The 16,710-nt window shown below is 39.3% G+C and overlaps 1 protein-coding gene across 19 annotated transcripts in view; it reads right to left on the reverse strand.

Annotated features, from left to right (window-relative positions):
* ELAVL2 (ELAV like RNA binding protein 2) overlaps window positions 1-16,710 on the reverse strand; it is a 135,171-nt gene that overhangs the window by 75,056 nt on the left and 43,405 nt on the right. For 8 of the 19 annotated variants that reach the window (XM_009188665.4, XM_021927465.2, XM_017949814.3 and 5 more), the window contains exon 2: window positions 12,557-12,649. The exons of the other annotated variants lie outside the window; for them this stretch is intronic. The gene's annotated coding sequence lies outside the window, so the exon portion shown is untranslated. The remainder of the gene's footprint in view (window positions 1-12,556; window positions 12,650-16,710) is intronic. 19 annotated transcript variants of the gene reach the window in all.

Consider the following 16,710-nt stretch of genomic DNA (forward strand, 5'->3'; position numbering starts at 1 on the left):
CCAGCAGGGTAAAGCAGGCATAAATGTATGTCCTGAATACCCTCAGGAGTTCAATCTAAACATTCCTCAATACATAAAACAGATTTTAATTTAACTGTCTTAGTCCCTTCTATTCCATAGGAGGAGGACACTAATGAGCTAATCTGTTGACACCCCTCTTTCTGAAAGCCCCAGGGAGGTGAACAATCACTTTATTGCACCAACTAGATAGGAAGGCTGTGTATGGAAAATGATTCTACTGCACTTTTACATTTCAAGCACCCCAGACAGTCTCTCCGCTTGAGGCAGACACATACCTTTATGGGAAGTTATAAATAAGTTGCTCACATGGCCCTTACCTTTATGCTGGCCAACAATTCAGTTACTAAAAATGTAAAGCTACTTCCCCTTCACTTAAGGACAGGCAATTCTGCTCTACTCAATCTACCACAGACAACTGGGCTGCGCACTATTTATAGATTCCATTGGCTCTGAAACTCTTCGGAAAGAAAAAAAGGCCATATTCCAGTGAAACAGAGCCATTAATTTTAAGGCTTAAAAAATAATGTTTCAATATATATTCTCCTTTTAATTTAGACATCACTTGCGCCAATTCAGACTGCTTTTCCTCCTGTTATTATCCAAGTAATAATTTATGAAAAGGCACTTTAGCATAGATGAATCCAGAATATTCTAAACTTTCACTGGGCTCCAAGGTAAAATGGTTGTTACTTTGGTGAAAGCGTAGGTTTTATTGGGAAAAGAAGATGGTCTCTACTTTTAGGCACACAAGTACTTCCAAAAAGCCATAAAGACTTTTAAACTTTTTATTTAAATGGTTCTCTATGAATTTTAACATCTACTGTTTTCACAATAGTGGAATTTAGAGAATAAATGCTTTAGTTCTCGTATCTGGGAAGAGTTAAGAATTTGAGAAGTCAAACTGATCCAATAGTTTCCTGGTCATATGAGAGAAAAGTAGTCTGTATTTTCTAATCTTACAATTAAAAAATTCTGCGAACTAAGGTAATCAGTTTTTTTACTATTTTCAAACCTCTTGCAGACAGTCACCAAACCAGAGAGTTAATCAAAAGCATCTTAAATAGGCCGGGCTCGGTGGCTCACGTCTGTAATCCCAGAACTTTGGGAGGCTGAGACAGGCGGACCACCTGAGGTCAGAAGTTCAAGACCAGTCTGGGTAACACGGTGAAACCCCGCCTCTACTAAAAATACAAAATATTAGCCAGGTGTGGTCTGTAGTCCCAGCTACTCAGGAGGCTGAGGCAGGACAATGGCTTGAACCCGGGACATGGAGGTTGAAGTGAGCCGAGACCATACCACTTCACTCCAGCCTGGGTGACAGCAAGAGACTCTGTCTCCAAAATAAATAAATAAACATATCTTAACTATATTCTGAGAATTTTTATGAAGTTCACTCAGTATAATGTTGCAAGGAGGGAAAAAGGTTCCATAGCCTAGAAACCACCTGATTTAGGGGACAGACTTCTGTGGGTTAAAGTCATAGCAGGGCTGCTGAAAGGGCCAATACAACGACCCCTGGTGAGGCTGGTCCTGTTGCTCCAGCCATGGTCACCATCCTGACCCGGGCTCTCATCTTCTTCTGGACCACCAAATTAAAGCCTCCAAAGGTGCCTCTCTCCTCATCCTCATCTACCCTAACACTGTTACTGTTCCCCGGAAGACTTTCTAAACCCTCCCACAGCTCCCTGCTGCCTATCAAATTAAGTGTAAACTACTAGGTATCAACAGAGATCCTGTACAACCACTTTTACCAACCCACTTATTCAAGCACCTTAAGATCTGAACTACTCCTTGTCCCTCAAACAGTCCAATACCTTCACTCTTCTAGCTTTGTTTATGCAGTCCCATCTCCTTTATTCAAGGCTCCATCCAAACCCACCCCACCTCCATTTCAGGGGTTTGTACAAACTAAGCATTTAAAAAGGAAAGGGCAAGAACAGTTTCTTAAAAATTGGAGAATGAAAGAGCAAATCCCCTCCCTAAATGTGTACAAACTTGGTAACTTTTTTTTACTTTTTATAAATAAATTTAAACTATAAATTAGAAGCACAAATAATCATGAGTGGCACTAACTTGTTTTTCTATCCCACCAAGTATTTTAAACCAGAATTATGAAAGCGTATTTTCAAGTTTTGGCGCACTCCATCAGCCACCCTCACCCACTGAAATCTAAATTCCTGTTATATGGCGAAACAAAGGAAATCATTTACCTTTGTGAACAGTTGTGCACTTTTATTTCAACAATCTATCACCCCAACCACAAAACCCTGGAAGACAAGACAAATCCAAGCCTCTGGCCAGCAGGGTTATAGATATGGGCATGTGGAATTTGGGTCCAATTTCAGGAAAATAGCAAAACCAAAGGTAAATGCAGGAAAATTAAACAGATCTTGAAGAAGACATTTAGAAACACATCATGTTAAGTAGTGGATCACAAGTGATCTTGATACTAACTAGAAAAGTTTAGGCAAATAGAAACGATAACATCTCTGAAAAGAATCATGGCTAGCATTTAGAAGCACATCATGATTAAGTCATGGATCACAAGTGATCTTGATGCTAACTAGGAAACTTTAGGCAAATAGAAACGATAATGTCTCTGAAAAGAATCATGGCTAGCAGCAAAGACAAGCATCTCTCTCAAGGCTGGAAAGGCCCAGCCTGAATAGAGTGAACTTGGTCTCTACACTTATTTGCAACTAGAAGGTATGAATACCCTGAGTATTCAAACACAGCACACCAGCACAGAATCAGCCCAGTGCAAAGGCCTTCCTTCTGACCACGACAAACCTCTCCCTAAATGCCAAGTTACACACTAACAGAAGACATTTGGTCTCTAAAGTTTTAGAGCCAAATCTACAAAAAAAAATAAAAAAAAAAAAAAAAAAAAATTCCTGGGCAGCACAACCTTTACCACACCATCCTTTGGGGAACTTGCAGCAGGGACAAAAACACTCAAAATAATTGGTGAAATAAGTTATACGAGCTTATAGATGACAGCTGGGTAGGCAGTCAATGGGGTCATCTGCCTGAGACACAGCATTTCTACAGCAAATGCTTTATCTTTCCCATTCACTAAGTGGTATTTTCAGGATATGTTTCTGGCTTCACTTAATTAAGCAAGAGACTAGCCAACCAAGTGCTAAAATCACAAGGTTAAGGATGTCAGTTACAGGAACAAGCCATTAGTTTGTTTTCTTCAACTCTCTTTGCTTTGTGGTTCCTAAAATAAAGGTTTGTAGCTTTAAATGTCAAAGGATTTCTTCAATCTAAAATCCCTGTCAATTCTCCAGACCACCCACATACCAAGTTAGCTGTCTCACTAGCTCTACGAATTCCTCAAACCCACATTTTTGGCCTTGGGGCTAACAAGGGCCCAAGCACTTGCAGAGACAATGCACTGAACAGCTGCAGGCTGTCATAAGGAGAATGTTCTTTGGCAGCAAACAGTAACACTTTTCTGTCTCTTGGCCCTTTATGACTTCTACAGAGGAAGTACAGAGTCTCCTTCATGCCAGTCTTTCTGAGGTTTTGTAGTCTGAGAGCTGCCAGGTTTAAAAGCTTTGAGGTTAGAGAGGTAAGATAATGAGTTTAGGGTCCCAAGTCCTTCTCTTCAGTCTAGGTCCATTACAGGTATCCAGGTTGAGCAATGGGAAAGTAAAGATCTGGCAAAAAAGATCTGCTTAAGTTTCATGTTTTGTTCATTCATGTATTTAACGAACATCTCCATGCAGCTCCCACAAATTCAGGACAGTCCTGAGGTACAGCAATGAAGAAGTATCTTGGAGTGCTGATTTGCTGTGGATGGTGTGTGCAGAACATATACAAGTACGAACATATAGAAGAAAACAGTATATTAGCAATAAGTAAGTGTGCTTTGGAATACATATAGAGAAGAATAAGGGGGGTTGAAAATGTGGAGATGAAGATGGGTAGTTTCCAGCATTAAACAAGCGGGCCTCAATGAAGAGGGTGAGCTTTGAATCAAGGTTTGAAGGAGATATGGGCTGGCTGCTGCGATAGGTAGAATAATCCCCTTCCCCTCAATGTCTACATCCTACTCCCAGAAGTGTGAACATGTTATGTTACATTACAAGCGGGAATTAAGATTGTAGAATTAAGGCTGCTAATCAGCTCACTTTGAGAAGGGGATTTTCCTTGGTTACTGAGGTGGGCCTAATGTAATTACAAGGTTCCTTATAAGTGAAAGAGGAAGGTGAGACAGTGTCAGAGTGATGAAGCATGAGAAGAATCGAAAGGACATTGCTGGTTTTAAATGGGGCAACCAGCCAAGGAATATAAGCAGGGTCTAGGAGCTGCAAAAGGCAAGGAAACAATCTCTTATAAAGACTCTGGAAGGAATGCAGCCCTGCCAATACTTTCATCTTAGCTCACTGAGAACCATTTTGAACTTCTGATGTTCTTCGGAATTGTAAGATAATAAGTCTTGTGTTGTTTTAAGCCAATAAATTTAAAGTAATTTGTTATAGGTCTAAGAGGAAATAAAGACAGCCCCCATGGAGATATCTAGAAGAAAAGATTCTAGGCAGAGACCTGCCAGTGCAAAGCTTGTCTGTTGTGCAGAATGACAAGCAGATGACAGGGAGAGGAGTCTAAGAGGTAATGAGGCCAGAACACATAGGGTCTTGAAGGCCACCATAACAAAAAAGGAAACTATAAAAGGTTTTGAGCAAAAGAGTAGCATGTGGCTACTGTGAAAATAAATTGTGTGTGGGTGTGCAGGAAGACTCAGTGAGTTTGGAAACAGACCAGTTAAGAAGCAACTGCAGCAATTCAGGTGCAGGATGACAGTGACTCCCACCAGGGTGAAGTCGGGGAGAAGTCATCAGATTCTGGATATACCCAGAAGATAACACATTACTAATGTGCTACACTTTAATTACATCAGTACACTGTTTAAATCCATTGTCAAGAAACTGGCTTAGATTCTAACTGCTCACATTCCTACAAACCACCAAAATATTTACTATGCTCTGGACACTAAGAACACATGATGAATAAGCAAAGGAAGATATTTTACGGACAGTTGTGCCTTAAAAGAAAAAAAAAAAAAAAAGCAGATATCTATATCTATAGATATATAGAGGAAACCCAACATACAAAAATTTGGAGTTTATAAATATTAAATCAGAAGTTATTCACTTCATGGCTGGATATTCACTATTCACTTAGTATTTGCTACTAAAAGAATCCACTGCCAGCTTCTTAAAAGAATCAACTGATTCATTTAGGAGCAAATATAAAGTCAAAAATCAGTAGCTTAAAAGATGCAACTACTCAACATAGTATGTCAGAAAATTGATTTGCAATCTATGTGAGCCCCCTTAAAACTTTGAGAATTCAAAGTAAAATATCTCAACGCTCCCCACACCGAAAAGTTTAAAAACAAAGTGGATGAAGATGAGATTAAGTCACATTTTGTGAAATGGGAGTAAACTTTAAAATCTATATTTTTCAACAGGGTCATTTATATACCTCTACAATAGTAAAGGTTAAGCCATGGGTTAACTCAATCTTGGTTACAGGCTGGAATACGCTAAATCATTACCTTCTGGTGATGAATCATTCCAACCTCAGTAGACCTAATTAATTTCCATGCCATTATTTGGCTATAGAATCTAAAAAGGGATATGAGTACAATAAGAATAAAATCAACTACTCCCTCAGTTTTGTAGCAGAGGTTTTGTTTGGTATAGGCAGATAAATCTGAATTGCTAAATTAAGGCAGTTAACATAGTAATCAACACAGAAATTGGATTAACTTCACATTCTTCTACAAAAGTCACAGCTATCGGGAACCCCCTCAGGGTAGTACAAATGGTGAAAGGCTGATTGGAAATCCTCAAATTAATCCCAGTAGTTGAGTGTTTTCATTAGGTAGGTTAAAAACACAGCTCCTCTGTTGGGTAGACACTAAAATACTCTGTCATGTACAAACTCCAAAGCAGAAAGAATGACTAATCTTCAAGCGAATATAAAAGACAAGGAAGGTTTATGGATACAAATAACGTTTTTTAACTCACAAATGTTACAAAGTGCCACAACACTCCTCCTGGCCACTTAGGTTAACATTTTATTTTTCACTGTTATTTAGCAGGACTTAAGACATAGAAAACCAAATGCTATACTGTTTAACCTCAAGCAGCTTACACACACACACACACACACACACACACACACAAAAAGGATCTAAAATGTCAACTAACAAGATTACTGTCCTTAGTAATGTTAGGAGGCCACAAATATTTCTACAGAACTTCAGAGAAACTGAAAATAAAGGGATGCCATCCCAGGGCATGTAAATATCTTATAATTCATTGATGTATTGTGGAGAGCAAAACAAGGAGTCTAAACCCTGATCAAAACAGACAGCTTCCTTCTGCTCTGAACTGTGGATCATCTCAATTACTGGTATTCACCTATGAAATGTATTTTTCTTTACTGTTGATGTGTAACATCCTGAGATTCCCAAGACATGTATACCTGTGATTTAGAGACGTAACTATGATTTATTTACTATGGAAATTAAGGCATCTTATAAAAACAAAATTCACACACTAAGATAGTAACTTTATTTCCTTTGGTCCACCTCTATCTCTTGCTCCCCGCCAAAGACAGCTTTCTTTAAAAAGAGACATCCCAGGCCAGGTGCGGTGGCTCAAGCCTGTAATCCCAGCACTTTGGGAGGCCGAGACGGGCGGATCACGAGGTCAGGAGATCGAGACCATCCTGGCTAACACGGTGAAACCCCGTCTCTACTAAAAAAATACAAAAAACTAACGGGGCGAGGTGGCGGGCGCCTGTAGTCCCAGCTACTAGGGAGGCTGAGGCAGGAGAATCGCGTAAACCCGGGAGGCGGAGCTTGCAGTGAGCTGAGATCCGGCCACTGCACTCCAGCCCGTGCTACAGAGAGAGACTCCGTCTCAAAAAAAAAAAAAAAAAAAAAGAGACATCCCAGCTAGAACAAAAGGTACATCTGTGACTTTTTATAGTAATTAAGTTTCTAGTTATTCACTACATTTCAAGAAAAAAAAGTTGGGGAGGAGAAGCATTTACATTCAATGCAAGTGTTATTTTTATTCAGTGATTCCAAAGTGAGGAAAGGGTTAATAAGGGAGAGTAGTATCTCAAGGAAATTTCTTGTTAATCTGCTACATAAGAATGTATTTGAGTTAATAATGTTTTTCAAAAAAGTTAATGCTATACACTATAGAACAGGTAAGGCCCTTCTTAGCCTCAGACCTTATCCACTTACATCCACAGCAGGCACATACACCCAATCTTGAATAACCCCCTAACAGAGAAAGGGGTCAATATGCTTAGATTGATGACCTCTCACCATCTCACCCAGCAAAGTGCTTCCTCTCACTCCAACTTTTGTCAGACTTCCCACTTTGCAAGTAATCTTAGTATCATTCAAGTGAAGCACATTTGAAACAAACGTTTAAGGATCTCAAAAAGTACGTGGGGCAAGTACCCCCCTGTTAGAGATGAAACATGAAGCAAGTGTATGAGCATATATGCATATAACCTGTATATACATATACATACATATTCCCAAGTGTTGATGAGAAACATCTATCCCCTACAGGCTGAAGAGAAGGGAGCACATACACAATTACAGGCTACATTTTTTACCGGTAATTATTCTTAAGACTCAAACCACAAAGGCATAAGCCTTTGAATTATTTCCACTCTGGGAAGGAAAAGAGCAGGTAAAGGGGTCTGTTCGCTTTAAAAGCTTTAATTATATACACATATTTTGTCTGATAATGTCAAAGCACTTTACAAACTCTAAGGTGCCAAGTGAATAGAGGGTATTATCATTATTGCTGGACAAAGAAGATGTCTCTTAAAACGTTAGCATAGAAAATTTGCTTATCTGGGCCTGGTGCAGGGGCTCACACCTGCAATCCCGGCACTTTGGGAGGCCGAGGTGGGCAGATCTCAAGGTCAGGAGAACGAGACCATCCTGGCTAACATAGTGAAACTCCATCTCTACTAAAAAAAAAAAAAAAAAAATTAGCCGGGCTTGGTGGCGGTCACCTGTAGTCCCAGCTCCTTGGGAGGCTGAGGCAGGAGAATGGTGTGAACCCGGGAGATGGAGCTTGCAGTGAGCCGACATCGCATTACTGCACTCCAGTCTGGGCAAAAATGCGAGACTCCGTTAAAAAAAAAAAAAAAGAAAGAAAGAAAGAAAGAACAAAGAACAAAGAAAATTTGCTTATCTGTCTTTTGGATTAAGCCTATCAGTTTTTCTTCCCCCCGTACCTAAATGGACAGCAAGGCTGCAGAGTTGTGTTGCAAGCTTTTTAACATGGAAATGAAATGCTGTGGACAGAAAGTACAGTATGCAGACTTTTCCTAATCATGACTGTTAGTTCCTGTCCTGGACCACTGAAGCAGATGCTATGTTAAACTACATTTAGCACAGTCACAAACGGTGACTAAGGAAGTTAAAAATTTTTACTTGCAATGCTGCCATTTTTAACCCCAGACCTCCAAAGACTACGTTTAAATATACATAGTACCAACAGCCCAAGCGTTTCACATTAGAATTACAGCCTTGTCTATTTTACCTTACTTTTAAAAGTGTGTGACCCCCTCCCCAACTCCTCCAAAAAATACACATCTCCCATCCTCTTCAAGTCGTCTTATGCTCAGGCTCTTGGAATTTGAGTAAGATTAGAAACTGTAACCTCCCTATCCTTGCTAAGAACTCCAAAGATGATCCAAGCATCTTCTACTTATATTCAGATTTACAATACAGAGAAAACCAGAGTGTAGAAATCTAACTCACGATTATACCCTAGAATCTAGATTGATAATGTGCACATTATGAGATCACATGGGATCAAGTTTCAACAATTAATGGATCAGGCAAATGATCCATGTATGTACATTCATACAAAATCATACACTCTCCAATCATCTTTCTCCTGTCATGATTTTCAAAATGACTTGAATTTAAACTGTGGCTTTAAAATCACATTTAATTAAAAGAAAAATAGAAAAGGAACTCTCCATGGGATTTGAGTATCTTTTGCTACAGTAAAGAAGTTCAGATGATCTCCCTGCTTTCTGTAGAATCCAATGAATCCTACAACTAAAAGAGAGTAAAAATAAATAGCAAGGGAAAGAAACTAGCATTTATTGATTCCTCATTCCATGTCAAGTCTTAAGCTAGATATTTTACAAACAAAATCTTATTTGATCCTCTTGTGGGGCAGGCAAACTGACTCATGCTTGTAATCCCAACACTTTGGAAGGTTGGAGGTGGGAGAATCACTTGAGTCCAGCAGTATGAGACCAGCCTGGGCAACATGGAGAAATCCCATCTCTACAAAAAATATGAAAATTAGCTGGGCATGGTGGTATGTGCCTGTACTTCCAGGTACTCCAGAGGCTGAGGTGGGAGGACTGCTTGAGCTCTGGAGGCCAAAGCTGCAGTGAGCCATGATTAACACCACTGCACTCCAGCTCGGGTGGCAGAGCAAGACCCTATCTCCAAAACAAATCTTATGCACTATAAGCTATATTACATTCTCTTTAATTTACGAATAAGAATTTCAAAACTTCAAGAGTTCACACAAGTATTAAGTGAGAAACTGGGATTTGAAATCAGTGCTGAGACCCCATCTAGAGCTTCCTAGCTGATCTCTCTGCTTCCAGGCTTGCCCCTTTCTCCAATCCTTCCTCCATTCCACGGCTATGGGGATCTAACTAAAAAAATGGTCAGCACTCCACTACCATCTCTTTTAAAGCTCTGCTGACTCCATGGGGCCTATGAAGTAACATCTCAGGTCCCCAGTGAGGCAGCTGACAACCAGCTCCTACATCTTCATCCACATGCCCAGCACTCCCCATCACATACATAAGCTCCCAGTAGTTCTTCCCACTCCCAGTGCTTCCCAGTGCCACAAAACCTGTTTTCTCCACCTGCAACAGCCTCACTACCTTTCTTCTCCTGCCTCATGGAAACATCCTCAGCACAGGAAGAGAGCACACAACACCTCCAGGAAGCCTTCTGTGAACCACTCAGTTGGACCAGATAACTGTGTGCTCCTATATGCCTGACTTACCTTTATCTCCCCAGTAATAAATATCAAGATAGATCCACGAAGAGAATGAATGTCACAAACTGTGATTCAAGGTGGCAAGTAAAAAACATCCCCCTTACTTATCCATGTGGTTTTATGTTCCCTGCCAAGTGGTAAAAATTTCCATTGCAACCCTGTATACCTGGAGAAGACGGCCAAAGTCATCTCAGGTTGTTTATAAAGAGGAAGGTAGACGTCAAGGTTGTTTATAAAGAGGAAAGTAGACTATCAAGTGGAAAAAGGGGAAAGTAGGCTGTCAAGTCCTACCGCTAACACACACATCTCTTTCCACATATAGCTAATACTATATTGTAAGCTCAAACTTCAAGTGGAATCGGCATTTTAAAATTCCTAGCTACAAGAATTTGTTAAAACAATATAAAGCTCAGGGAGGAACCAGGGACAGTTGTGTTCCATTGTCACCACCTCACAGTTTAAAATAAGCCAATCTCATCACCAATGTGTAAAATCAAGAGGAAACTTGAAGTTTATACTCTCTCCCCAACACAGTCAAGGTCTGGTGTGTAGAATAATACTTAAAAGAAGAGTAAAGAAACTCCCCAAGGCTGGAAAAGCAACATTCCTGATCCACTGCATGTACCAGGCGCTGTGCTCCGATGCTGGGAAAACAAAGATGTACAAAACCCCACTCATTCCACCCCTCACGGAACTTCTCCAGAACACACCTGTGCCCTAAGAAGGTGTCCAAAGAAGTCAAATGCACACAAGGAAAGCTTTAAGAACCCACAGCCAGAAATAATCACTTCTCTACCTGACCTATGCTAAATATTTTGCTATCCAAAAAACAAAAAACAAAAACCGGGCAAAATCACTGCTGCTATGGAAACTACCACTTCTAACCTCAACATTTGAGTTTGGACACGTATTTGAGAAGAAATGAGGCATTTTGCTTCCCAATGTTTAAAATGCTAGACAATAGGAGACTACAGAGCATTGACACTGAACATTAAAGTGGACTTCTGCCTCACTAAGAAAATTTTATATTTTAAAGAAGCGCAGGCTGAAGTTTTCCTTATTTAGAATTGCTCAGAGTTTCCCGGTACCCATTTCCTGTTACAACTTTATCCTATGTAAAGTTCAAGTTTCTTTAAAAGAACTCTCAGAGTAGATTTAACATGTAAATTGTTTAGCAGTAAATAGTCTTTGACTGTTGATAAGACTTTCAGGAAGTACCTACTAAGTACCAGGAAATATAGTATAGAGCAGTTAGGACTGCAATCTCTTTCAGATCAAGCTAAAAAGAAATTCTTACTATCATCCACTACTTTAATCTGAGATGGGTATGAACAAAAAGATCCTTCAACTACTCTTCTAAAGGGAACCATGACCCTGAACCCAAAGTTTTCAGTTCTGTGAAGAGTGTAGATCTACTCAAATGCCACTCTATCACTCTATCTTAGACTATTTTAAAGAGTTCCTTGACGATTCTGAGTGCCAGTCTCTAGTTGAGAATCACTATAAGGGAGTAGATGGTTTAGAAATGTGCTCTTTCTATACCTTTCTGCCCCACCCAAGCATGCTTTTACATCCATCCTTTGTCAGGCTAAAACCCAGGATTCACAACAAAGATCTAGAGACTACAGGCCTTGGAACTGAGTTGAATCATCAGGACACTATTTTTTTTTTTTTTTTTTTTTAATTTATTTATTATTATTATACTTTAAGTTGTAGGGTACATGTGCATAACGTGCAGGTTTGTTACATATAGGACACTATTTTTTATTCTCCATTTCTAAAGAGCAAACGGGGGGCGGGGGGGAAGGGAGAATATCATGAGGTAGAAGCAAGAATAAATATAAACTGAAGAAAACTTCCACTGCATTGGAACAGTAATGAGACCAAATTTCACTGCCATCAGAGTAAGAAAGAACAACTGCTCTGCATCGCTGGCCACCAACACAGCAGTAGTTCTCTTGAAGTAACTTCTTGCTCTAACTGGAAAATGACCCACACCTTTATTTGCCAAGAGTAGAGACAGCTGGCCTCCTACATTAAAAATTACCAAAATGGAAACAAGTGAATCTTCTTTATCCACGAAGGTTGACTACACATTAACTAAGACCTATTCTAATAAACATGGCCAACATAAACAGCAGCAGCCAGGTGGCCACTCTGAACATTCTTCCTGATACAAAGTACATCATATACCTAATGGCATGGTGAACAAGACCCCCCAGAGTGGCTATGACCAGCATGAAGAAAACATTGAGGGGGTGGGAGTCAAAAGTCTACTTTAAGTATTAAGCATTCAAGTAAATGGCAGAATCTGAGGGCCAGCTGGTAAAAACAAAAAAAATAAAAAGACAACAATGGACTCTGCTTAAATAAATCACATGGGAAGCTGAAAAGAAGGACAAAGGAAAAGTGGCAAGGATAGACAGAAACAAGCAGACCTGTAACACTCCTCAACCTCCAGGCCAAAGTTCCGACTGGCAGCTAGAGGGTAGATTTAGTCTGAAAACGCGTTATGTGGTCTCTCCAATGTCCTTTTAAAAAAAAAAAAAAAAAAAAAAAATCAGTAGTGTTAAACGTTTAAAATTTCACCAATGTAGCAATTTCACATTTATAAAAATACATTTCTGATTTCGCTTAATAAAGAAAGTTTGCCAAGAGTTCACATTCCCAGAGCTACTAGCCAGCAAGATGCCCTATAAACGGGGCGCCTTCTTTCCAGTTCTCCCAATACAGCCTTAATGTTCCGGCCCCTTCAAGGGCTGGATTTTAAGTAAAAGAATATCATAGCCTAAATGTCAAATGTGCTAAAGAGTATATGCTTTTCTACCATGATGGAGAGGTTCAGAATGTCAGAGTACTGGTGGAGGGAGGGGGTTTTCAAAGGTCATCTAAACTGAGGATCTTTAATTGTAGACCTAATCATCTGTGAAAATATTCTAATGAACATGCATAACAAAACATGAGGCAAAAAAGCATCAAGTCTGTGTTACTAAACATCCTAATATGACTGACTGCCACAGACATCCAAAGCACTCTAACTCATTCTGGCCTGTTCATACTACTAGGGATTTGGATTAGAAAGTCATCTTGTCCACAAAGAATTAGGTATATCCTATCTTTTCTGGGGGCTGAGGAGAAAGTTAATTCAAACCTAATCAAATATTTTGCTATAAGAAAGAAGAGGAGAGGCCCATTAAGTGCTTTATCCCCAGGATGAGGCAGGGAGTAGGGCGGTACACAAAAAAGATAAAAATCACCTGGCATTATACCAGAAGCCCTTGACTTAACATTACATTTTCAGGTTAACGCTCTAAAAACTGTCTCATGACAAATCACAAATTATATTTTGGAGGTAAAACAGGAGGTAACTGGGGAAGGAATGGAAGGGTAAATAAAAGGTCTTACTTCACACTCTTTCTGCTCCTTTTGGTTTACCCCAATAGAATCCCATGAAAACCTGCTTCACACTGGCAAAGTGGGCAGGCAGAGGAACAAAGGCAATTCCAGGGCCTGCAGAAAGTCTTTAAAGGCAAGGGAGAAAGCAAAAAAGCCCTGCCTAAACACTGGCTATTTATAGCACAGCAATGGAAGATCTGGGAGGTGTCTGAGGGAATATGAAAGCTAGAGAGTGGGTGGGCGGGCTTCCTTCTGGCTTCCTTAGACTCAGAAACTAATGCATTCTTCCATGCCTCCGAAGCTGCTATTTTGTTTCCTGTGTAAGTTTTCAAAATACTGCAACACGGTCCCTAGGCGCATTTGACAATATCAGAGCAATTACAGTTTGGTTAAAATTTGAAGGTAATCAACTCACCATTCTTTCCTATTCCCTAGAAAAAGGGGCCTGAACTCTCTAGAAAAAGAGGCCTGAACAAAGAGGAGGAGACACCACCACCCAATTCATAAGGATGGTCTCCCAGAATCCCCTGAACTTTCACAGTGTGGAAAGTTTCTGTGATTTCAGGCAGAGACCAGGAGAAACTATACTTTTCACCTCTTCTCATTAACTAAAAGCCACAGCTAAAAATAAAAAGTTGGAGCAATTCCAAAATTGTGGGTTTTATAGGACACATTAAATCATTCCTTATCAACTGCAAACCCTTAAGGTTGCAGAGTATTGGCTTTTTTCTTTTTCCCCCAGAATCACTGATAATTTTCCTCAAAAAAAAAAAAAAAAAAAATCCTCATGAACTTTCAAGTCCAATCTCTATTACAAGGTGAAGTATGGGTTCCTAGATCTGCAGAGTATATCATCTATTCTACAAAACCTCACACATAACTTAGGTTGGTATCTTTTCCAGGACTGTATTATAAAACATTTTGAATTGAGAACAGACCAACAATTGGTATTAAATAATAGTAAATTATAATAATCACTTTACACTTGTTTACTAATCTAGTGCATGAGATTCAAAATTAAGAAAACAGTCTCACAATAGAGAACTTTCTAAACAGAATGTGAAGCTCTCACATTTACTTAAATATAAACACTAAAAAGTGTTTAGGGTTCCCCCTGGACATTCAATTGTTATTAACTCTTAAGATAAATTTCCAACTTAATAAACTTGGAAAATTGCTTTTTAAGCATATTTTCAATTTGTTGAAAGTTTATAATATTGAATCCTATGAGTCTTTTTATAATTATTTTCTTAGGAAATTTGTGGTCAATTTCCTGTGACCTTGGTAAAACTTAAATACACCTCTTAGCTCACATCCATAACTATGCTGGCTTACACCAATATTCTTGTATTCTTCATTAATGGCCAAGTTCCAGAAATAAGAGTATTTGGTCTAAACTCAAATCAAATGATCACGTGTAATACACAGCAGCACCCAAAACACAGGCACTATTTTTCATATCTAAAACATCAGAACCTAAGGCATCCATTTACATTAAAATGAAGATTTCAGTTCAGCTCTTCAGGAGAGTTAAGACATGGCCAGGTAAATTAAGACCAAGAAATGACAAGTCACAACACTATGTAGCATTCAGGAAATTTGGAGCAAATTTAAGCTTTCACATAAAACAGAGTCAGTGTTAGGAGTGGCCTCAGAGAGGCAATTATCTCATTCCCAAGTCCCAGGCTAACAAACTAACAAGGATATGGAAAAAAAGACCAGAATGAAGGTAAAAGCCCACATGAAGTCCAAAGACAATCACTACTGGTCCTAAATCTATTTCTTAATGGTTCTGTGACCCTTAAAAAGTTTACCTTCATAACTTCCCTCTTCTATTAAGAACAGATTTTTCTCACTTTGCTAGCAAACAGGGTTATTAAATGAAATAAGCTATAACAAATTACAGATAAAAGAATGACTTATAAAAAATTTCGGGCACTATACAAAGTAGGGTATCGTTCTCAAGGCACTAACCTTGAGAATTGTTTTCTGCTTTCATGCTCTCCTAAAAACACATCTCTAATTTATGGTAAGGTCAAGCTGCCATTATCACTGCAACCTGAGAAATTCAAATTAATGGTCAAAGATACACATACACATACACACACACACACTCCAGGCTTTGCTTTCTTCTTTCCCTCAAAAGGTCATTTTTTCACCAAGCAGATCAGGAACTCTACAATATACTATGTTTCAAGTACCAAATATTTAAGCCACCAAAACATACAGCAGAATAGCATATTTAAGAGAAGTTTCTTTTTTTTCTTTCCTTTTTCTTTCTTTCGTTTTTTTTTTTTTTTTTTTTTTTTTGAATACAGGGTCTAAATCTGTCACCACCCAGGCTGGAGTACAGTGGTGTGATCACAGCTCACTGCAGCTTCCTGGGCTCAAGGAATCCTCCTACCTCAACCTCTTGAGTAGCTGGGACCACAGGTACACATCACCACACCCGCTAGTTTTTTAAATCTTTTGTGGAGATGACATCTTGCCATGTTGCTCAGGCTGGTCTCAAACTCCTAGGCTCAAATGATCCTCCCACTTCAGCCTCTCAAACTGATAGAATTCACAAGCGTAAGCCACCACGCCCAACCAAGAAGTTTCTTTAACATAAAAATGTCCAAGCAGATAACCAAGTCAAAACACTTTATTACTGAACAGCAGACAGTGATGTTTAGTTGGCAATTTAAGAATCACACACTATAGCTATTCCTAAAAAATTCAAAATCAAAGTACATGGTGAGCATTTGCTCAGAGGCTAGCACAGTGCTTAATGCAGAGTCTTAGCATTCTTAAAATGCAAGACCAGCATTTAAAAACATGCAAGACCAGCCTGGGCAACATGGTGAAACCTCAGCTCTACTAAAAATACAAAACTTAGCTGCATGTGGTAGTGCACACCTGTAATCCCAGCTACTCAGGAGGCTGAGGCACGAGAATCACTTGAGCCTGGGAGGCAGAGGTTGCAATGAGCCAAGATCCTGCCACCACACTCCAGACTGGGCGACAGAGCAAGACTGTCTCAAAAAAAAAAAAAAAAAAAAAAACCAAAAAAAAAAAAAACCAAACCAAACCAAAAAACCATGCAAGAGATTAAGTCCTTTTAAAGAGCTGCAACCATGAACTAAGATTAAGCCTGAAGACAATTAGTGTATGTTCCGTTCCATCCCATACCAAGAAAAACACTTTGTATGCTCAA

This window comes from Papio anubis, chromosome 13 (genome assembly GCF_008728515.1).
Source record: "Papio anubis isolate 15944 chromosome 13, Panubis1.0, whole genome shotgun sequence".
Taxonomy (NCBI): Eukaryota; Metazoa; Chordata; class Mammalia; order Primates; family Cercopithecidae; genus Papio; species Papio anubis.